The sequence below is a fragment of the Phoca vitulina genome, unplaced genomic scaffold, assembly GCF_004348235.1.
Source record: "Phoca vitulina isolate PV1807 unplaced genomic scaffold, GSC_HSeal_1.0 scaffold63, whole genome shotgun sequence".
Taxonomy (NCBI): Eukaryota; Metazoa; Chordata; class Mammalia; order Carnivora; family Phocidae; genus Phoca; species Phoca vitulina.
In genome coordinates, this window is record NW_022589766.1 from 1,824,084 (window position 1) to 1,849,288 (window position 25,205).

Consider the following 25,205-nt stretch of genomic DNA (forward strand, 5'->3'; position numbering starts at 1 on the left):
CTGGTCAACAGTCTTTGTATGACTGAATAATGCCTTTTCCTTACCCTCACATGGGAATGAAGATTTAGCTGAGTATAAAAGTCTAGGTTAACAGTGAAGCTCCCTCAGGATTTGGAATATATGATTCTATTGTCTTTTGGACTTTCTTCTGCATGATCTGTCTGCTTTCAGTCAAAAGACACTTCACACGCAGATAACTCGTCTTTTCTCTCTTGAGACTAGTTTTTAAGATTTTTTTCTTTCTCTTTAATGTTTCACAATCTCACTTCTCTGTGTTAAGTTGTGGATTTGTTTTTAGTTTTCTTGCATGGCATTTGTTGTCTATTTTTTTGTTGTATATTCCCTAAGGACTCAGAGTTTCCTAATTTCTGAGAAATCTCACCTGTTATGTCTTCCTATATTAATTCTCCACCACTCCATCCCTCTTTTATTCCAGAATTTCTATCATACCCATGGTGGAGCTTATCAATCTACACCCACTCTCTTAATGATTTTCCAGTTTTTACTGTTTTTCCCGTCACTACTGGATTCTGGGTGATTTCTTCTGTATCATCTTCAAATAACTGTTTGTCCTTTGGGTCCATTCCATGTTTCATCTAATCTATTAAATTCTTTAATTCCAATACTTATAAATTCCAAGATTTTAATCTGATCCTTTTATATTTTTTAAATTGGCTTTTGTCATAATTTCTCCTTTTCAATAGGTAGTATCCAATTATATATCTTTTGATATTCTAAATGTACTTGTTTTAAATAACAAAGTCTATTTCACAGGAATGAACTGATATTAGAATTATTAGTTTTGTTAGCTTTCTTTCCTTCTGAATATTTGATTTCTTCATGTGGTGAAGAGATGTATTTCAGCCTCATTTGAGGTGCAGGGACCCTCTCCCTCTGTACTCAGTCTTCTTGGTGTAAAATGTCAGACTCAGCCTCATGCCAGACCCCAGAACTAGGTTTTAAATGGGATGCCAGGACTTTGCCACACAGTGATTCTTGAGAGTATTACAGATTCAGCTGATGGCTTTACTGCTTTCCTTGTCATGAGGTTCTTTCTTTTTCCCTCCTACCTCTCTAACCCACATTTTCCTTTAAAGCCATGGATCAAGCAGATCTTCTGCAAAAGATTTTCTCAGCTTTCTTTTACTGGCTGTGATGAAGACACTGAGCCTACTTCCTATCTCCCATCTAATAAGGAATACTTTTCTTCAGTTACCTCTCTGAGCTGAACTTCTGTCTATCCCTTCTTGCTTTCTCATCATCTAGGAATACTATGGCCTCTAGCTATGAAAGGGTAGCTTGTAGAGGCCAGTGCTCTGGTCAAGAACAATTGGGAAAAAACAGACACAAACTTGGATTTGAGAAGCCTGATCACAAAGAAAAGAAGGCACATTGAAGTGAGCACAATTTTCTGTAAGCCATGTTTACCCTTAGGGATTTGCCTATTCTGGGCACAGGAGGTGAAGCTGAGATGCTTGGCAGAGCCTCACTGCTACAAGACAGAAAACTAGCAAAGATATTTAATATCTTGTGAGGCTGAGGATTTTTTCTTTTAAATATGGAGTTTTGCAGCTGCCAAGACAGTCAAGTCTGGAGGAAATAAGTCTATGAGAGAAGAGAGGTAGAAGGAAGTAAACTTGATACTCAGTGGTTTAGACCCAGGCTCCTCATCCTCCACTATTGACATGTCAGGCCATATAATTCTCTATCATGGGGGGCTGTCCTATAGAACACTGTAGAATGTTTAGCAGCATCCTTAGCCTCTACCCACTAGGTGTCAGTAGCAATCTGCCCCCTACCCTCAGAGTTGTGAAAACCAAAAATATCTTTAAATATTGTCCATTGGCCCCTGAGGAGCAAAATCATCCTGATTGAGAACCACTAGATTAGACTCTTGAAGCACCTGCCAAGTCCTTAGGGTGGACAGAGTAAGAGACTAAAAAACCAAGCAGAAAAATAGCTGGATAACAGAGCAGAATGTTCAAGTCATGAAGTGCTGAAAAGATAAACACTAGTGTTCCCCAGGGGGAATGATCCTGGCAAACAATCCAGGCTCAAAATTGGTACCTCTGGAGATCTGTATCTAAGGACTAAAATGACCTATTCTAGCCTGATGTCAATGGCTACCCAGCCTTTAACAAGCTCAGACTGTGATTAAAGATGATCTGCTCTATCATAGCTATCTACCAGAAAACAAAGAGAATGGTCACCAGAGGAAGATAATGTCCACCAGAAACTATAACATTTTTACACAATGTCTTACATTCAATCAAAACTCTCCATGCATAAAAACAAAGGGCCCATGGAAAATAATACAGATAATAAAATGGATCCATAGGTGACCTAGGTTCTGATGTTATCAAATACAGACTTTAAAATAAATATTATTCTGGGGCGCCTGAATGGCTCAGTCAGTTAAGTGTCCAACTCTTGATTTTGGCTCAGGTCATGATCTCAGAGTAGTGGGATTGAGCCCCATGTCAGACTTTTGCTGAGCCCTGACTGTGGAGCCTGCTCGGGATTTTCTCTCTCCCTCTCTCTCTACCCCTTCCCCCACTCACAATGTCTCTCTCTCTTTCAAAATAAGTAAATAAAATCTTTAAAAAAAATAAATATTATTCAACAAACCAATATCATAAGGTAAAGAAAATTGATAATGAGATTGAAATTATAAAGCTTAAACCCTCAAAAACTCTTCAAATGTAACTTTTAGAACTAAGAAATATAACCGTTCATGAGAAATTAAAAGATGTGTGTAACAGTACATAAGGCATTTCTTCACTCATGGCCCCAATCTTACCATTGCTCCTGTTTGTCACATCTCCTTTGACTCTGATGCTCTTCTTTCCCTCTTAAAAGGATCCTCGTGAATACACTAGGCCCACCAGGATAATCCAGGACACTCTCCCATCTCAAGTTCCTTTACTTATGTCTGAAAAATGTAACAAAATTTTGTTGAATTTAACAGTAATATGCAAAACCATACACTGAAAACTACAAAACATTGTTGAGAGAAATTAAAGACTACAAAAAAAATGGAGACATATACCATGATCATAGATCAGATGGCTCAATATTTTTAGATGTTGATTCTTCCTAAATTGGTCTAGAGTTCTTGGTTTTTTTATTTTTATTTTTTTGTGCGGAAATTGATATGTGGATTCTAATATTTATACAGAAATGCAAAGAACCTAGAGTAGCCAAAATAATTCTTTTTTTTTTTTTTTAAAGATTTTATTTATTTATCTGAGAGAGAGAATGGGAGACAGAGAGCATGAGAGGGGGAGGATCAGAGGGAGAAGCAGACTCCCCGCCGAGCAGGGAGCCCGATGTGGGACTCGATCCTGGGACTCCAGGATCATGACCCGAGCCGAAGGCAGTTGCTTAACCAACTGAGCCACCCAGGCGCCCCAAAATAATTCTGAAAAATAACAAAGTTGGAAGACTTACACAACCTGATTGCAAAAATTTCTATAAAGCTAACATAATCGGGTGCCTGGGTGACTCAGTTGGTTAAGCGACTGCCTTCAGCTCAGGTCATTATCCCAGAGTCCTAAGATCAAGTCCCGTGTTGGGCTCCCAGCTCAGTGGGGAGCCTGCTTCTCCCTCTGACCCTCTCCCCTCTCATGCTGTTTCTCACTCTCTCTCAAATAAATAAATAAATAAATAAAGGTAACATAATCAAGAGAGTGTTATACTAGTGTGATTATATGTATATAACCCCTAGAAGAGACCAGAAAGTCCAGAAATGGAGTGACACGTGTCAAAAAATTTTAAACAAAGGTACCAGAGTAATTCTGTGGGGAAAATAATTCTGAGATGATTGGATTTGCAAAATGATAAACCTTGGCTCTTATTTCACATATTATACAGACATTAGCCTGAAATGGATTATAGGCCTAAATGTAAGAACTAAAAATATAACATTCTAAAAAACACAAAGAAGAGAGTCTTTGTAATCTTGGGAGGCAAAGATTTCTTACAGAATACACAAAAGGCACAAGCCACAAAAAGTGATAAATTGGAATTTATCAAAATTAAAAACCTTTGCTCTTCAAAAGACACTTTAAGAAAATAAAACACCAGTCATGGATTAGAAAAAAAAAAAAAACTTCAAAACATGTACCTCACATCAGATTGCAGACAAAATATATAAAGAACTTTTTCAAGTCAATAATAAAAATCCAAAAAATTCAATTTTTAAAAATGGGTAAAAGATTTTTAAAACACCACCAAAGATATATGAGTGACAAATAAGCACATGAAAAAAAATTGCTTAAAGTCATTAGTCACTAGGGAAATGCAAATTTAATACCACAATGAGATTTCACTACACACTCACCAAAGTAGGTAAAATTAAAAAGACTAACAATAGCAGGTGCTAGGGAAGATACAGAAGCTAAAATTATCATATTTTGCTGATAGAATTGCAAATTATACAATAACTTTGGAAAATAATTTGGCAGTTCTCAACTGTTTAAACATACTTTTACCATATGACTCAGCAGATTTACCAGTAGGTATTTAAACAGATAAATAAATACATATGCTCACACAAATAGTTTTACTAGAATGTTTACAGCAGTTTGCTTCCCAATGACCAAAAATTGGGAACAACATACACACACACACACACACACACACATCTACTGGTAAATTAAGAAACTGTGGTACATACATGTAATTGAACATTACTCAGTAATATTTATACATGTGACAACCTAGATGAATCACAAAACATTATATTAAGTACAAGATATTGGATATAAATTATTATTTACTATTGACTCAATTTTTATGAAGTTCTAGAAGAGCCAAAATTATAGGAACAGGAAACATTGTACTTGCCTGGGGCCCTGTGGGTGCTTTTAACTAGACAGGGCCAAAAAGAAACATTTTGGGGTGATAAAAATATTCCATATATATCCTGATTGGGGTAGTGGTTGCCCGATTACAGAGTGTTATAAAAACTAATCAAACTGTATATCTTAATATGGTAAATTTTATTATGTTAATTATACTTAATTTCAAAAACAAAAGGAAGTAGATAAAGATTGATTGGTAGAGCCCAATGCTAGTCTTAAAATGCAGACAGATGATTTGAACTTGGTATGATGAACAATATCAATACAAGATTAGTGTATTTGTGTGTCCTAAATAAATTATGCTCCTGAGGTTTACAAGCACTTGAATTGCTTTTCTACACAAGTGTTTTCTTCTTTTCTACTTCTGAGGAGTTCTAGGAAATTCTTTAGTAAAAGGAGTTATAACAATATATTTATTCTATTATATAATATATATACTTCTATAGTAAAACTCTCCTTGGTAATGCAGGATGGAAGCAGGTGGAGGTACTCTTCCACAGCTAGTAATGAGTTAATATGTTCCCTTAAAGGTGATGTGAATTGGCTAAATTTCTACATCTGACACTCAAATCAAATGAACAAAAGGAAAATGAACTTGCAAATATAATAAATATCCTATGACTGAGTATTCTGAAACAAAATTAAAATGGAAAGCTTCAACACTATACATTACCCTTAAGAAAATCTACCTGCTACAGAATAACGAGGGTCCTGATCATGCCAGATCAAATGCAAGCACAATTTGCAGGTGTGCAGTTTCTCTTGAAAGAAGTTGTTAAACCATGAAGGGCATGTCAGAATCACTATCATGCTTTTCAGAACACTGAAGAGTTCACCAGGAAGGAAGCAGCACATGCATATCATATCAGTCCAACCTAGAGCACAATTTCATTAAATATTCAGCATCATGAGGAACTCCTTGCTTTACATATAGGATCTGATTCCCTTTGGGACTGAAGTGGTGTGAAATACTTGTTATACAGCACCATTGGGGACAGGAGGGCTCTGGCTAATTCTTGTTGACAGAGGAGTACTGTGCAAATGACACATGGATCAACAACTGTAAAGAAATTAGATTACATTACCCAGTGGATCTTCATAAGAATTTTATCCAAAATCTAGTAAGTGACCCAGAGAAAGTATTTACAGCATATACAATAGACACAAAGGTAAAATCTTTGATATAGCATAACTATGAATAAATGATAGGTACAAAGTAATTCCTAGAAATGATAAATATGTATAAAATGATATTATACCTCACTAGTAATCTTGTACATGCAAATTATAATAAAAATTAAATAATATTTTTTTTGAGGGGGAGGAGCAAGATGGTGGAGGAGTAGGAGACCTAAATTTCGTCTGGCTCCAGGAATTCAGCTAGATAGGGATCAAACCATTCTGAACACCTACGAACGCAACAGGAGATCGAAGAAAAGAATAGCAGCAACTCTTTGAACAGAAAAGCGACCACTTACTGGAAGGTAGGACATGTGGAGAAGTGAATCCAAGGCGATATTCGGAAGGATAGATGGTGGGGGAGGGGGCCTCCGTCGGCCACTTCTGGCAAGTGATAGAGCAGCAGAGCACAAAATCGGAACTTTTAGAAGTCGGCTCCGCTGAGGGACGTCGCTCCAGTGGCTAAGCGGGGGATGGAACCCTTGCAGGACAGCGTGGTCTCAGGACCCTCGGGGTCACAGAAAGACCGGGGGTGCCTGAGTGCCGCAGAGCTCCCAGGGATCCGAGCAGGGAAGCCAGCTGCAGAGAGGGAGCCGAGGAGCAGGCTCTCAGCTCGGGGTTGCCATAAACCGTGGTCTGCGGCACAGTCGGGCCGCTGCTCCTCCAGCAGGGACCCAACAAGTGGCAGATCCAGGGAGACTCCCCTTCCTCCCCCGGGAGGAGCGGCACGGGAGCACACCGCAGGGATCTGCTGGGTTTGGAGACTCCACACGGGGTCGGGTGCCAGAGATAAAAATGCTCGGTCATCCGGGTGAGCACAGAGTGCAGCCGGAGACCGGGGAGACAGGAGTGATTGACTGCTTTTCTCTGGGGGTGCACTGAGGAGTGGGGCCCCGAGTTCTTGGCTCCTCCAGGGCGGAGATTGGGAGGCCGCCATTTTCACTCTCCGCCTCCAAAGCTGTAGGGAAAGCTTGAAGGGAACAAAAGCTCCGGAGAGCAAACCAGAGCAGATTACTTAGCCCGGACCAGCAAGGGCGGGGCAATTCCGCCTCCGGCAAAGACATTTGGGAACCACGGCAACAGGCCCCTCCCCCAGAAGATCAGCGAGAACAGCCAGCCAAGACCAGGTTTACCGATCAGTGAGAACGGCAGAACCCCACCACTAGGGGAATACTGAGCATAGAATTCATGGCTTTTTCCCCCATGTTTCTTTAGTCTTTCAAAGTTAATTTTTTTAATTTTCCTTTTTCTATTTTTCTTATTTTTCTTTTTCCCTTTTTCAACCAACATCTTATCTTTTTTTTTTTTTTAAGTTTTTTTTTTTTTTTTTTTAGTCTTTTTTTTTTTTTTTTATTTTTTGAGTCTTATTTTATCCCTTCATTTTAGTTAACCTTATTTTTGGTATATATATATATATATAAGTTGTTCTCTCTTTAAAATTTTGGGATACAGTTTCTTCTAACAGACCAAAATATACTCTATATCTCTAGTGTATGGCTTTGTTCTAGTCTCCTGCCTGATCACATTCTCTCCCCCTTTTTTTTTAATTTCTCTTCTTTCTTTTTTCAACCAACTTCTTATCAATTCCTTTTATAAAATCTTTTATAATTTTCATCTTTACAGTCATATTCCATCCCTTCATCATGTTTACCCTTATTTTTGTACATATATAAGTTTTTCATTCTTTAAAATTTTGGGAGGCAGTTTCTTCTAACAGACCAAAATACACCCAAAATCTAGTGTGTGGCACTGATCTATTCACCAGCCTGATCATATTTGAGCATATTCTTTTTTTTTTTTTTCTTTTTCTTTCTTTCCCTTTCTTTTCCCCAGTTTCAGGTCTCTTCTGATTAGTTTAGTGTATATTTTTCTGGAGTCGTTGTTACCCTGTTAGCATTTTGTTCTCTCATTCATCTATTCTCTTCTGGACAAAATGACAAGATGGAAAAAATCACCTCAAAAAAAAGAACAAGAGGCAGTACCAACTGCCAGGGACATAATCAATATGGACATTAGTAAGATGTCAGAACTAGAGTTCAGAATGACGATTATAAAGATACTAGCTGGGCTTGAAAAAAGCATGGAAGGGACACCTGGGTGGTTGGGTGTCTGCTCGGGTCATGGTTCTGGGATTCTGGGATCGAGTCCCACTTTGGGCTCCTTGCTCAGCGGAGAGTCTGCTTCTTCCTCTCCCTCTGCCCCTCCCCCTGCTTATACTCTCTCTCTGTCAAATAAATAAAATCTTTAAAAAAAAAAAAAAAAAGCATGGAAGATACTAGAGAAAACCTTTCTGGAGAAATAAAAGAACTAAAAATCAAAAAGGCTATTAATGAGGTGCAATCAAAAATGGTGGCTCTAACTACTAGGAAAAATGAGGCAGAAGAGAGAATTAGTTTATATAGAAGACCAAATGATGGAGAATAAAGAAAAGAGAAAAAGAGAGATAAACAACTACTGGATCACGAGGACAGAATTCAAGAAATAAGTGATACCATAAGACAAAACAATATTACAATAATTGGGATCCCAGAAGAAGAAGAAAGAGAGAGGGGGCAGAAGGTATATTGGAGCAAATTATAGCAGAGAACCTCCCCAATTTGGGGAAGGAAACAGGCATCAAAATCCAGGAGGCACACAGAACCCCCCTCAAAATCAATAAAAATAGGTCAACACCCCGACATCTAATACTAAAACTTACAAGTCTCAGAGACAAAGAGAAAATCCTGAAAGCAGCTCAGGACAAGAGGTCTGTAACCTACAATGGTAGAAACATTAGATTGGCAACAGACCTATCCACAGAGACCTGGCAGGCCAGAAAGGACTGGCATGACATATTCAGAGCACTACACGAGAAAAATATGCAGCCAAGAATACTATATCCGGCTAGGCTGTCATTGAAAATAGGAGAGATAAAAAGCTTCCAGGACAAACAAAAACTAAAGGAATTTGCAAACACAAAACCAGCCCTACAAGAAATATTGAAAGGGGCTCTCTAAGGAAAGAGAGAGCCTAAAAGTAACAAAGACCAGAAAGGGACACAGACAATATACAGTAACAGTCACCTTACAGGCAATATAATGGCACTAAATTCCTATCTTTCAATAGTTACCCGGAATGTAAATGGGCTAAATGCCCCAATCAAAAGACACAGGCTCTCAGATTGGATAAAAAAAAAAACAAGATCTATCAATATGCTGTCTGCTAGAGACTCATTTTAGACCCAAAGACACCCCCAGATTGAAAGTGAGGGGGTGGAAAACCATTTACCATGCTAATGGACACCAAAAGAAAGCTAGGGTGGCAATCCTTGTATCAGACAAATTAGATTTTAAACCAAAGACTATAATAAGAGATGAGGATGGACACTATATCATACTTAAAGGGTCTATCCAAAAAGAAGATCTAACAATTATAAATATCTATGCCCCTAACATGGGAGCAGCCAATTATATAAGGCAGTTAATAACAAAATCAAAGAAACACATCGACAACAATACAATAATAGTTGGGGACTTTAACACCCCCCTCACCGAAATGGACAGATCATCTAAGCAAAAGATCAACAAGGAAATAAAGACTTTAAAAGATACACTGGACCAAATGAACTTCACAGATATATAAAAAACATGCGATCCCAAAGCATCAGAATACACATTCTTCTCTAGTGCCCATGGAACATTCTCCAGAATAGATCACATCCTAGGTCACAAATCAGGTCTCAACTGGTACCAAAAGATTGGGATCATTCCCTGCATATTTTCAGACCACAATGCTTTGAAACTAGAACTCAATCACAAGAGGAAAGTCGGAAAGAATTCAAATACATGGAGGCTAAAGAGCATCCTACTAAAGAATGACTGGGTCAACCAGGAAATTAAAGAATTTAAAAAATTCATGGAAACCAATGAAAATGAAAACACAACTGTTCAAAATCTTTGGGATGCAGCAAAGGCTGTCCTAAGAGGAAAGTATATAGCAATACAAGCCTTTCTCAAGAAACAAGAAAGGTCTCAAATACACAACCTAACCCTACAAATAAAGAAGCTGGAGAAAGAGCATCAAATAAAGTCTAAACCCAGCAGGAGAAGAGAAATAGTAAAGATCAGAGCAGAAATCAATGAAATAGAAACCAAAAGAACAGTAGAACAGATCAATGAAACTAGGAGCTCGTTCTTTGAAAGAATTAATAAGATTGATAAACCCCTGGCCTGACTTATCAAAAAGAAAAGAGAAAGGACCCAAATAAATAAAATCATGAATGAAAGAGGAGAGATCACAACCAACACCAAAGAAATACAAACAATTATAAGAACGTATTATGAGCAAGTATATGCCAGCAAATTAGATAATCTGGAAAAAATGATGCATTCCTAGAAATGTATGAACTACCAAAACTGAACCAGGAAGAAATAGAAAACGTTAACAGACCCATAACTACTAAGGAAATTAAAGCAGTAATCAAAAATCTCCCAACAAACAAGAGCCTAGGGACAGATGGCTTCCCAGGGGAATTCTACCAAACATTTCAAGAAGAATTAATACCTATAATTCTGAAAGTGTTCCAAAAAATAGAAATGGAAGGAAAACTTCCAATCTCATTTTATGAGGCCACCATTACCTTGATCCCAAAACCAGACAAAGACCCCATCAAAAAGGAGAACTACAGACCAATATCCCTGATGAACATGGATGCAAAAATTCTCACCAAAATACTAGCTAATAGGATCCAACAGTACATTAAAAGGATTATTCACCATGACCTAGTGGGATTTATTCCTGGGCTGCAAGGTTGGTTCAACATCTGCAAATCAATCAGTGTGATACAATACATTAATAAAAGAAAGAACAAGAACCATATGATCCTCTCAATAGATACAGAAAAAGCATTTGACAAAGTACAGCATCCTTTCTTGATTAAAACTCTTCAGAGTGTAGGGATAGCAGGTACATACCTCAATATCATAAAAGCCATCTATGAAAAACCCACAGCAAATGTCATTCTCAATGGGGAAAAACTGAGAGCCTTCCCCCTAAGGTCAGGAACACGGCAGGGATGTCCACTCTCACTACTGCTATTCAACATAGTATTAGAAGTCCTAGCCACAGCAATCAGACAACGAAAAGAAATAAAAGGCATCCGAATCAACGAAGAAGAAGTCAAGCTCTCACTCTTTGCAAATGATATGATACTTTATGTGGAAAACCCAAAAGACTCCACCCCAAAACTGCTAGAACTCATACAGGAATTCAGTAAAGTGGCAGGATATAAAATCAATGCACAGAAATCAGTGGCATTCCTATACACCAACAACAAGACAGAAGAAAGAGAAATTAAGGAGTCGATCCCATTTACAATTGCACCCAAAACCATAAGATACCTAGGAATAAATCTAACCAAAGAGGCAAAGAATCTGTACTCAGAAAACTATAAAATACTCATGAAATCAATTGAGGAATACACAAAGAAATGGAAAAATGTTCCATGCTCATGGATTGGAAGAACAAATATCGTGAAGATGTCAATGCTACCTAGAGCAATCTACACATTTAATGCAATCCCTATCAAAATATCATCCACTTTTTTCAAAGAAATGGAACAAATAATCCTAAAATTTGTATGGATCCAGAAAAGACCCCGAATAGCTAGAGGAATGTTGAAAAAGAAAAGCAAAGCTGGTGGCATCACAATTCTGGACTTCAAGCTCAATTACAAAACTGTAATCATTAAGACAGTATGGTACTGGCACAAAAACAGACACATAGATCAATGGAACAGAATAGAGACCCCAGAAATGGACCCTCAACTCTGTGGTCAACTAATCTTCGACAAAGCAGGAAATAATGTCCATAGGAGAAAAGACAGTCTCTTCAACAAATGGTTTTGGGAAAATTGGACAGCCACATGCAGAAGAATGAAACTGGACCATGTCCTTACACCACACACAAAAATAGACTCAAAATGGTTGAAAGACCTCAATGTGAGACAGGAGTCCATCAAAATCCTAAAGGAGAACACAGGCAGCAACCTCTTTGACCTCAGCTGCAGGAACTTCTTCCGAGAAACATCGCCAAAGGCAAGGGAAGCAAGGGCAAAAATGAACTATTGGGACTTCATCAAGATAAAAAGCTTTTGCACAGCAAAAGAAACAGTCAACAAAACCAAAAGACAACTGACAGAATGGGAGAAGATATTTGCAAATGACATATCAGATAAAGGGCTAGTATCCAAAATCTATAAAGAACTTATCAAACTCAACACCCAAAGAACAAATGATCCAATCAAGAAATGGGCAGGAGATGTGAACAGACATTTTTCTAAAGAAGACATCCAAATGGCCAACAGACACATGAAAAAGTGCTCAACATCGCTCGGCATCAGGGAAATCCAAATCAAAACCTCAATGAGATACCACCTCACACAAGTCAGAATGGCTAAAATTAACAAGTCAGGAAACGACAGATATTGGCGGGGATGCGGAGAAAGGGGAACCCTCTTACACTGTTGGTGGGAATGCAAGCTGGTGCAGCCACTCTGGAGAACAGTATGGAGGTTCCTCAAAAAGTTGAAAATAGAGCTACCGTATGACCCAGCAATTGCACTCCTGGGTATTTACCCCAAAGATACAAATGTAGTGATCCGAAGGGGTACGTGTACCCCAATGTTTATAGCAGCAATGTCCACAATAGCCAAACTATGGAAAGAGCCAAGATGTCCATCAACAGAGGAATGGACAAAGAAGAAGTGGTATATACATACAATGGAATATTATGCAGCCATCAAAAAAAAAAGAAATCTTGCCATTTGCAACGATGTGGATGGAACTGAGGGTATTATGCTAAGCGAAATAAGTCAATCAGAGAAAGACATGTATCATATGATCTCACTGATATGAGGAATTCTTAATCTCAGGAAACAAACTGAGTGTTGCTGGAGTGGTGGGGGGTGGGAGGGATGGAGTGGCCAGGTGATAGACACTGGGGAAGGTATGTGCTATGGTGAGTGCTGTGAATTATGTAAGACTGATGAATCACAGACCTGTACCTCTGAAACAAATAATACATTATATGTTTAAAATAAAGATCGTAAGAAGGGAAAAATGAAGGGGGGGGAAATCGGAGGGGGAGACGAACCATGAGAGACTATAGACTCTGAGAAACAAACTGAGGGTTCTAGAGGGGAGGGGGGTGGGAGGATGGGTTAGCCTGGTGATGGGTATTAAAGAGGGCACGTATTGAATGGAGCACTGGGTGTTATATGCAAACAATGAATCATGGAACACTACATCAAAAACTAATGATGTGATATATGGTGATTAACATAATAAAATTTTTTTGAAAAAGAAAAAAATAATAATAATATTTTTTTATCTATAAAATTGACCTAGAGGAAAAGTTGAGGTTAAAAATGTCCAGTGTTGCCAAGAGTGGGGAAATTGTCCCTCTGATGGTGGAAGACATTTTGGCAGGATCTACAAAAAGGTAAAGCACGTTTGCTTGGATCCATCACTTCATTTTCTAAGAATTCTATATAAATATTGACTCCTATCTGCAAAGAATATTTTGCATGATGTTTGAAAATGAAAATATTGGAAACTATTTTAATATCCATTGACAGACAAGTGGAAATTTAATTTATGATCCACCCACAGAATACTTTGCTGCTTTACAAAAATAAATTAATAGATTAATAGTAGGGTTATTACATGAGATCCAGTATATATTTTTAAGTGGAAAAAACAAAACATGATCCCATTTTCTAATTTTTAACTTTCTATAATGCGGTTGACTATTTTACAATGATCATAGTTTACTTCCCTATTGTTTTAAATCCAAAGAAAAAGAAAAGGTAGAAAAACATACTTGACATAATTTGACCAAAGAATATTTTCTAGCCTTTTCTCTTTCTTTATTCTTCTTTCCCTGTATTTCTTTGTCCTTTTGTCCCTCTCTTTCTCCTTGTGTTCCTTCAACATTTTTTTTGTTGTTGTTATTTGAAAGGTGGGGGGATGAACAAAGGGAGAGGGAGAGAGAATCTCAAGCAGACATGGGGCTTGATCTCAGGACCCTGAGATCACAACCTGAGCTAAAACCAAGATTTTGGATGCTTTACTGACTGCACTACCCAGGTGCCCCCTTCAACATTTATTGGATGGTTTCTATGAACCAGTTATTGTTATAGGTATTAAGGACACTATATTTAGTGCATATTAGGAAGATAATAAAAACAAATAAATAATTACAATTGATTACTATAGTGCCACAGCAGAGATATGTGCAGAGCTTGATATTAGCAGATAAACAAGTGCTTATGTTTGACTGAGGAGGAGAGGAAAGAGATCAGAAAGAGGCAGCAAGGAAGCAGTTTTCCAGATAGACTTGGACAAAGGTGTTTTATGCAGAGGGAACCAGAATTTAGTATCAAAGGAGCAAGCCACTCTGATTCTTAGAGGTGAAAGACAAAGGAAACAATATACATTCAGAATGCATTACATGGAGTGCTAAAAATCTGACCCCACAGGTGGCAAGCATGTGAATTCCTTAAATTTTCAATTCCCACTAAGAAAATCCTAAGCAACCAAAATGTTTTATTTTCCCCCCAGAGCAACGGAGATGCCTCAGGTTATGTTTTTAAGCTTTCTATGTATATGAACATTTTCACAATACTTTCACAATTTATAAGCCATCGTGAACCACAGGTGGGCAGAGCTTCCTAAGGTGGCTGGCAGGTATGGACATCTCTAATTCCTAATGCCTGCTAGTTTTAGGGACTACACGATCTCAAAAGAAAAGCAGCAGAATTCTGTGAGAAAGATATCATTTCCCTACTTGCAGATAAGAAAAAGAGGAGATGGTAAGTAATTTGTCCCACAGGAGACCATTTGTGGTCTGAAATGAACTTTTAGTTGTGTGCTTTTCTGCTGGCCCTGCTCCCACATGAGCTCTTTGAGCATCAGGGTGGTGTCTTATTCTGCTCGTGAAGATGGGGACCATGTTAGAAATGTTTAATAGCGTCAAAGAGGACAACTATTCTTTACTCAGAAATCAATAAAGTGTCACAGCAGCAATGACCACTGGTCACCAGTTAGGCCTATGTTCCTAAGAGAATGGTTCTAAAATTGTTTTGCTGCACAAATGTAGATGCGGTAGTTATGTTAAAAATGAGTTTTACAGGCAAGCAATAATAATTAGTAAAAAACCTGGAAAGGTTTCCCTTATCTTAAAATAAAGAAAGGAATATTAACTACCCCACTTTTCTCTATAACACTTTTTAAGTATCTCTCTTTGGGCATTTGCCATATTCAACTTTATACTAACTTTCACACTGTATGTTTCTCGTCATACAGTACAAGATCTGTTTGATTATCTTTCTAGCCTCTATTGCTTAACATACCTTACTTGATATACAATAATAATTCATAGAGGAAATTAATGGAAGATTACATATTAATAAATTACACAAGCTAGACTTTCATACTGGATGTGTGTAAGGCAGGCTTTGAGGAGCTCAAACATGCTTTTGACTTTTGAAAAGAATTATGTTTTTATGTAATTAAAATAAACACAATATTCATCTAGAATATCAAACTAGGTCTACTTCAAAGGGACATGAAAAACCTGGGGCAATACAAGAACACAAACACACAATTATCTCAAGAAAAGAGAAAAGGACAGGAAAGTGATATCAGGGTGGGGGAAGGAGGAACTATTCTGAGCAAATATTTTAATGTATATTAAGTATTTATTTATTTTGTGGTTTAAAATATTTTTTAAAATCATGATTCAAACTATTTTAAGAAAATTGTCATCCCTCTTCAATTTTTGTAGAGTTTACTGCACTTGCAGGGAGAAGCTCTTGTGTGGGATGTGAAAAGTTGATGGAGAAGGACAAAAGGCAATTAATCTATATGGGTCAAGCATCACCTTGCCAGGTATTGGGCATGGCTGACAATCTGGGAACAGCAGCTCTAGAAAAAGGCTAAAGAAATAGAATTCTGGATCTATTGGTACTTCTCCTTTGCCAGATTGGGTTCCAGCTTGGAGACAAAGATATGGGATGGACCAGCAGTGGGACCGGCATCTTGAATGATGTGCCTGTAGGTCACTAGACCACAATCTGCTCAAGAATATGTTGCCAGAAAGATGACACCACCATTTGACATCCCAATAATTTTCTTGGTAACATATGCAATCACTTCACAAACCCAGCCCAGCACAGTTGGCCAGGTTGGGGGAATGGGTGGGAACTTATTGGCACTCCAAAGAAGACAGGTGGAAAAGCTAAGGATTAAGCTGTTCTGCTCAGCCAGCAAAGAGAGAGATGCACCAGAAGCTTCTTCAGCCCTTCTCCCACTGGTCTAGATATAGCATCTATTAAAGAGCCCTAGCTTGACCATGGAATAATGAGAATTCAAACTGCACAATCATAAGTTATTTTAAATCTGTCTTTAACCCACAGAGAGGAAACTCCTTGAGGGGAGAAAACGCATTTATTTTTGTCTCTCTCCATAAAGATTTCTGTGTTGTAGATATTGTCTGAATAACAGAATGGGACTAAATGCACATCACAAATGATAAGTGCTATTTAAATGCTTTTGTCTGTTGATTAAAAAAATGAAGTAAAAAATGTGAGTTTTAAATTAAAAAAACAGGGAATTTCAGGATGCCAATGTCACATCCTAAAAATAAAGTTTTACACTCCATAATAACTCTTAATGACATCCTGTTTCTTGAGAACCCTCTTTTATCTTCTTTTGTAATAAAAATTGAGTGTGTGTTAGTGCTCTGGAGTCCTCTGTGGAACGCATCTAGAATACAAGTGCCATCATCAGGAATCACAAAAATGTGAAATAGAGAAAAGTTAATACTGTGTTGTTATTTTCATTGATGAATCCCAAAGTTTGGGGAGGCTCACAGCACACTTTATAAGATTAAAAGGATCACACCCAGGGGCACCTGGGTGGCTCAGTCAGTTAAGCATCTGCCTTCGGCTCAGGTCATGATCCCAGGATCCTGGGATCAAGCCCTGTGTCAGGCTCCCCGCTCAGCGGAGAGCCTGCTTCTCCCTCTCCCTCTGCCTGCCACTCTGCCTACTTGTGCTCTCTCTGTCAAATAAATAAATAAATAAAATCTTAAAAAAATAATAAAAATAAAAGGATCACACCCAGCTTTATGGAACTGCAAGACCATCAGAGTAATTAGGTCCCCAAGGAGCAGAAATGTAGAATGGGGCCATCAGACTCAGGCAGGGTGAATCCCAAAAGCAGCACTTACATTTGATTCTGTTAGCAAGCAAAGAAGAAGGTGGGGGCTCATCAGAACATATCTAGGATTTAGTGACCTCCTCACTGGTACAAGAAAATACCTGGCAGGCAAAGAACACTAGACATGCTCCTCCTCCCAGGCATCCACCCTCAAAAAACCCACCCATACAAGACAGCCAAGGCATAGCAAAGGGGAACTGCACCCAGAACTTGAGAGAAGGGGATGGAATAGGGGCTGCACTGGTAGCATAGCAAGCAGGGCCTGGGAGGGGTCAACCAGCAAGGCTCTGGCAGCCTCTCTGGACTGGCTATGGATTGAAAAGAAAAGACAGAAACAGAAAGGGGAAGCTTGGAAAGAGTAAAGGATGGGAAAGAGGCATTAGTGAAACTAAACAGATACAAGGATCTAATGAGTATTCCTCAGAGTCAGGCTTTGTTGGCATGAGTTTGAAATCCAGGAAATAAGAGTGAAGAAGAGGCTCCCAGATATACCCAGGAAATAAAAGAGAGAGAAGCAACCTTCATTAAAGTGAAAACTCAAGTGAGAGAGAGGACCGCTCACAAGGAACAGGAAAGGAGGAGGAACAGGGAGGCCATCATTCATAGATGCTGTAAGCAACGTACTTGAGACAGAAATGTAGCAGACGGGCACTGCTTCAGACGCTGATAAGGAAAGCTTCAGGACTCCGAGAAGAATAGAATATGTTAGGCCTTCACTGAAGGCTTAGAAGTAAGGATGTGCATATAACAATAATTAAAAATAATTTCGGTAACAATAGCTAGCATTGATTGAACTCTGCCAAAATACCAGTTGCTGCACCAAATACTTTCCATAAATTTATGTCATTTAATCTTCACTACAAACCCAAGAGATGGCTGCTGCTCTCATTTCCATGTTGTAGATGAAGAAGCTGAGGAAAGTAATTCTCCCCTAGTCATGAATCTGTTGAATCAGGATTCACTTTAGGACTACCAATCACCAACCTCATTTCCTTCTTCTTGATGGTATCATGTAGCTCCTGACCTGAGATAGAAGAGTCAGGGACATCTACAAGATTGGAAACTTTCTTGCTGGACGTGACAATTTGGGGAGCTGGAGAAGTCTAAAACATTTGCAATAACTAATTTCAAGCTTTCCTAAGAGAATTACCATAACATACATCCACATGCAACTGATTTTTCCACCTCTGTTATTTCCACCTGATGTAAGGCCATGATCATCTTTCTTGTAGGTCAGTGCACTTGTCTCCCCACTTCTTCCCTTACCCTCATCTTGTCTATGCTTATCTCAGCACCTACAGTGATTCTTTTAAAATAAGAGTCAGATTACATCACTCTTTGTCTAAAAACCCATCCAGAGGCATCATTTATCACCGCGGTAAAAGCCGGAGCCCTTATAGTGATCTACGAGACCCTACATGATCCAGCTTTCCACCTGGCCTCTCCTCCAACCTTGCTTCCCCTTGCTCATTCCCCTGCAGCCACAGCAACCTCCTTCCTGTTCCGAGGCTCCTTGCACCTGCTGATCCTTCAGTCAAGGACTCTCTTCCCCAGATACCCAGATGAATTCCCCTCACTTCCTTCAGGTTTCTGTTCAAGGGTCATAAGTGAGATCTTCCTTGATCATCAAAACAAAATGGCGTCTCCTCCCAGCACCTCCATCCCCTCGCCCCTGTGTTATTCTTCTCTAGAGCGCCTATCACAGTCTGACCTTCTAGTCTGTTATCTGTTTGTTATCTGATCCCACTCCAGGAACATGAGCTTCATGAGCCTTTTTCCTCCCTCATTTATAGTCAATGCCTCTAACAGTGCCTCGTGCAGGTTCAGTAAGTATTTGCTTAATGAATCAATGCAAAACAGGCTCCACTTCAGTGTTGGCATATCCTTGATTGTTTATTATGAATAATGAAAAGTCTAACTAATTACTGCGAGAGAAGGAAGCAGGACCTCTGGTGGGAAAAGCAGAGAAGGGGATTCTAAGTTAGGAAACTGAAGGACAGCAACAGATGGAGCAGGTCGATAAGCAACAAAGGAGACGCGAAAATCATCTTATCCCATTATGAGAAGCTGAGAGTATAATTCTCAGGAACAAGAGACAAGCTGGGAGTCTCACTCACAGGCTTCTTCAGGCCCTGTTCCTTTGGCTATTGACGTATGGAAGCCTAGGGACACACTTTCCGAGAAAATCCTTATAACTCATCACTGTCCAATCAATCAGAGCTCTTGAGTAGGAAGTGATGAGGAGTCTGAACAGTCCTGGATTAGAACCATCCAATTAGACTGCTGGGCATTTGGAGAAAGCCTGATGGCCTCGGCACAGGCATTTATGATAATAAAACTCACCATTTCCACGTGATGGGGGGAACACACTTTTTAAAAATCACTGCATTACTTCTGACAATTTAGCCATTCATGTCAAACCTCCTTCAGTAAATCACATCAGCACACACTATCTGATGGAAGTTTTCACAAAGGTACATCTGACAACTTCGAGGTGATTTTTAGGTCAAATATAACATGATTGAATATGTCTATTATTGAAGTCCAATTTAAATCCATCAAACACAGCACTTATTTTTCAAGAATACCAGGTGTGCCTTTTATGGGCTTCATTGTACTAGACGGCCCTGCTATTTTGGGTGAATTTCATTTTAGAGGTGTTGATTGTTTGCAGATGCTCAGGATGAGACAACAGAAAAAAGTTTTTAGAAGTCCCTCAGAAAGTTTTAAAAAGTAGGAATAAAGAACTCAGCAACATAAGGACATGGAATCTAATAAAGTCAAAGTCCGGACTAGTGTAGTGTTTAAGGGAATTCTGGACTCACAGCTGGAAAGCTTTATGGGCACTGTTCCCTCGGGCAAATAATGAAACCTCTTTTAGCTTCCGTTTCTTCATCTATGAAGGTGAGAGGTGACCACCCACTCAAGAGACCACCGGTGGGCAGGACACAAGAGAGTTTCTAAAATGCGGGCCATACGCTGCCAAGCACTCAATAGATCATGATGCCTACCACCCATTCCCTCTGCTACTGCACAGTTTCCCCGGTCATCCCTCCAGTTCCTTCAGCTCTGTCAAAACGAGGGTAACTGGACCCCAGCTTTGATACCACCCACCTAGTAAGATAAGTCTCCAGGTCGTTGCTATCCCCTTTGGTTATTTACCCATGGAAGACATCCTCTATTTTAAAAACTGAGTGAACTCTTTTGATGCTTCAGTGACCTTGCTTCATAGTCTTGTTTTACCAAGTACGTCCTGGGGATCCCAAAGGCCTAGGCATCTCTCTGCAAAGTGGCCCCGACAATGACTGTCTATAGACATACCCAACTATAGACCACGTTGACCACAATTCCATTTCTGGTGTTTAACTTGCAGCTGGCGTCTATGACAGCCTCAGCACACACACTGTCTTCTTCAGTTTAAATAAAACAAGTGCTGACACCGTAGCTGCAGGTAGCTTGAAAGGAAAAAAAAAAAAAAAGATCCTGGAATCATTTAACAGTGCTTTTTAATTTTATAAAACTTAACATACTAATGATATGTAATTTAACTTAGGCAAACTGGGCCACCGGATAATCATATCTTGAATAATCCATCTCCTTTATTAAAAAAAATTAATAACAGTATGATAAGGCCTCAAGCCTTTTTTCTCCCCCTCCCAAATTGTAACCGTGCAGCAGTTGAAACACGTTTGAAAATAAAATCAATCAACCCAAGCTTCGTCAAGGACAAATCATATGTCTCAGAGGACTGCTGTCTGCATACAGGCAGAGGGTGGATGGAGGGGAGGCTGGTCTTTAGAAATCTTGACTGTAGAGGTCAGAGGCTCAGAACATGGAACATTTGGCTTCTCCTCAGCCTCCCCAGTGCTTTCTCATCTTAGTGGATTTCATTTTCTTGGCAAATGTTGGTAGCATATCAGTAAGTCTTTTTAACACTTCTTCATCCCTTAGTCTCTCAGTTTCAAGATCATTAATAAAACAGCAGCTTGAGAAGACAGCACCCCAGGCAATCCACAGTGATAGCAGGTAGGGTGACTGCCTGATTTTCACAACCATTAGCATAGATGAAGTTGAATTTCATAAATAGGGTATAAACTCCATGAAAGGATAACTAGGAATAAGCACTATTTTTTGCCCCTATAGGAAGTTAAAGCAAAAATAAATGTAGAAAGTTTCCAGTTTCTTCCTGTCATGAAAGTTTACTTTCCTGGTATAAAAGCCAATTACACTCAAATTAGAAAAACTGGGAAAAAATGGAAAATTGTTGAGAATTAGAATATTTCCTAGTTCCCTAAGTTCCTTTTCTTCCAGTTTCTTCATACATGAATTTTTTACCTTTTTTTTTTCCCTTAATGCCCCATAAATAATATAACTTTGTATCCTGGTTTTTGTTGTTGTTGTTGTTGTTGTTGTTGTTTTTCACTTAACTTGACTGTATTCTCCCTTCTCGTTTTTGTTCAACCTGACAATACTGGTTGGCAATACTCTGTGACACCGAGTAGGTTCTCGGTCAAACAAATTACTGACTGTTCTCCCCAGATAACTCACTTATGATCAGAGTTTGTTTTCCTTATTCATTCTTAAGTTCTCCTGTGCTGACATGAACCCTCTCCTGTTAACCCTCTCCAGAAACAGCCGCAGTTGAAGGCACCTCATGTTATCAGAACTCACACTCCATCTGGGACACCAGCCCCAGATGGTGGGTGTAAGACAACTGTTTCAATCTCTGCTAACACTGAAGCATGTTTGAGAATTAAATCAATCAATCCAAACTCTGTCAAGGACCAGGCATGCCTCTCTGGAAATGAAGCTAAATGCTCAAAGACTTTTCAGGCATTCTCGAGTCATTTCCAGATAAAAACATTTGGTTTCCATTTAAGCCAATGGAAATGCTTCAGAGACATCAATATTACTTTCCCAATGCTGGAAATTATTGCTTAATAATATATAGAAAATTACAAAGCCTTTTAGCTGTGGTCATACTAGAAATAAGACATGCTGGATATCAATCTATTTGATGTCAGCTATCAACCTTACATTTAATTGATTTAGCATTAATTATTTGTTTTTAGATATTTTTATCTTTTCCCTTGGTTTCTGAGCCACTGTTCAGTCCTGCTTCACTTATCTCACTAATTACTCCTTCTGAGTCTCTGTTAGGCCTCTCCTTTCACGTCCCCAACCTCCACATCTGCAGCTCCTATGGGCTCAGTCCCTGGGCCCTATTTTCATCTACACATTCTTTTGATGACACATGTCATCTCATGACTCAAAATGCCTCCCATTGGTTGAATTTCAAAATATCTATCTCCAGTCCTGAAGATTACAGTATTCAGCTACTGAACTGCAAGTCTTTATTTGAATATCCAACCTCTTTTAAGTGACCTGCTCCTACTACTGGACTCCTGAAAGCCCGTGAGTCTTGTTTCTCACTTCCCTTAGGTCCTTAAACAAGGGTCAATGTACTTGAAAGGTCTTCCCACTGAGGAGTATCTCTTTCTCTAAGCCCCATCCCCACTGCCCTGTGCCCTGCTCTGTGGTTCTGCAGAGTACTTTCTATTATTTGACATACTTTACAGCTACTTGCTTACTTGATAGTGCTCTCTTCCTCCTCCTAGATTATAAGCTCTAGGAGCAGGGACTTAGCCAGGTTTGTTCACTGCTATGTCCTAGCACCTAGAACAATGGCTGGCCCAGTATAGGCACTCAATAAATATTTTGAAGAAATGAATGTCTGAATATGATAGAGTCCAAAGCAGATATTTACTCAGAAATTCCAATTCTGTCCCAGTGAGGCCAGTATGACTTGGGTTGATTTTCTTTTTGTCACAGTCTGGATCATTCTTCATGAAACTGTTCAAGGTCACACAAATATGGGCCTGAGAACCCCAATCACCTGCCTTCTAGTCCACTACCATGGAATGGGACTCAATGCACTGTCATGGAAAATGTTTCCAAGGGTCTATGTGGTGGTGTGGATTTTACTTCAGGTGAGAAACTTAAGAAAAATCTAAGCAAAGTTCTAAACGTCTTAATCCATTTCTTTTATTTATTCATTCTTTCACAGAAGGGAATAAGTACCTTCTATGTACAAAGTTCTGTAGCTGTGATCTTAGTTGTAGATGTAGCTTAAACATGAAGCAAACTTGTCTAAGCTCAAAAATGTGGATGTACTAACAGGAACCCAGATCGTCTATCTCCTCCTATGTCCTTTCTCTCTGGTGTCCCTCTGATAATATGCTGACAGTAAGTCCCATAGCTTCAACCTTGGCAGTTGCCTACCTGTGCCTGTGTGAATCCAAGACATGGTGCCTATTTTCACAGAATTCACAGTTTCACTGGGGAGATAAACTAACAGACCTCAAAGAATTTCCACCTTTTACAGTAGGAGGAGGGTTGGGACTAGACCATTTGGGGTGTTCCTTATCTGCTCTTGTCCCACAGTCTCTTCCTGCATTTTCAGTGTTTGATTGCCTTGCTGAAAATCACTCTGTGTGTATCTACTTATTCTTTTTCAGTCACCAGTTAAAAGATAGGGGAGTCCCCATGGAAGTTTAAACCAGCACAGAAAGGTCTGCCCACTAGTCAAGTCTTGGACATTTCTAACTGAAGCATGAGCTACTTTGCAAACCTGGATCCATGTTTCCAAATAGGGTTCTATCTGGGTTCTATTCAAGCTTGGAGTTGTATTTATCCTCTAAGAACCAATAAGTATGAATGAAAGGCTTAAGAGGCACCTTTTCTGAATTCATAAGGTTATTTGTTCCTTAAGCAATCCTTTTCTGCAGCCCTACAAATCACCTAATTCATGAAATTACATTATTCCCCAGGATGACCATAATGTAAATTTTAATATCAGTTGCTAAATACCCTAATGCAAGATAAGAGTCATTGGACTAAGATAAGGAACAATAATAACAGATAATTTTATTAAGCACTTACTGTGTATGAGATATAATTGTAGATACTTCATTTTTTAACTCATTTAATATTCACAATATATTAGCGCAGACGTGTCACAAGCTTGGACGTTTGGGTCTGTCTTCTAAACACCCTGACATCTAAGAATTTTAGAAAAATTTTCTAACATTCTGGTTGTCAAGAACATTTTGGACCATACTTAACAGCAGAATGCCTCCAGTCAGCCATTCATTATTCCAAATGCACTAATTTTTAAACCAGCTGTGTGATCCTGAAGTACATGTGAACTCTGAAATTTCTGTGTCTCTTTTCAACAAATAGGGCATGCTCCAGGGAGAAGACATTTACTGTTGAGTGCATTTAGATGAAAACTGACATTTCTTATGGGAGTACTTTAGCCTGGGCTACTATGGTGTGAAACGAGACCACAAATTCATAATTTAACAGTTCGATTTTCAGCAGAGGTGGTGACATGAACACCGAATGTTCACACTCAGAATCATTTCTGGCTCCATAAAGAGATGCCTAAGATAGATAATAGAATGGTTCAGAAGGAATAATGACAAGGGAATACAGTTCTCAAGTGGAGAGAGGAAAAATTAGGATTGAATAAAGAAAAGAGAAAGAGAGAGAGACAGGGTAGCAACCTCAGCCATGGCTGTTTTGTACAATAAGCATCTTTGAGCAGACAATGTTTCAAGTACATAACAGCTTTAATTTTAATTTTATGCAGATTACATATTTTCACGATAATAAAATGGAAACTGGCTTGGTGGGGATACTTACTGCCAGGGACAGAATTATTAATCAATACGTCTGTCTAAAGCTGTCACATCAATTACTTGAAGCCATGTAGAAAGTTGGATTTGCCCACTGTCATACAAATGTTCTTTAGGACTATATTTTAAAAATCCTATTTAAAAAAAAAAAATGGATGAAGTATAGCCAAATCCTAGCAGGCAGGAGGAAGGGAGGGAGG

General features: G+C 38.9%; 1 long non-coding RNA gene across 1 annotated transcript in view; it reads right to left on the minus strand.

Annotated features, from left to right (window-relative positions):
* LOC116624007 overlaps positions 1 to 25,205 on the minus strand; it is a 182,305-nt gene that overhangs the window by 97,494 nt on the left and 59,606 nt on the right. The window contains exon 3 of the long non-coding RNA XR_004297812.1: positions 2,801 to 2,932. This is a non-coding gene — a long non-coding RNA (uncharacterized LOC116624007). The remainder of the gene's footprint in view (positions 1 to 2,800; positions 2,933 to 25,205) is intronic.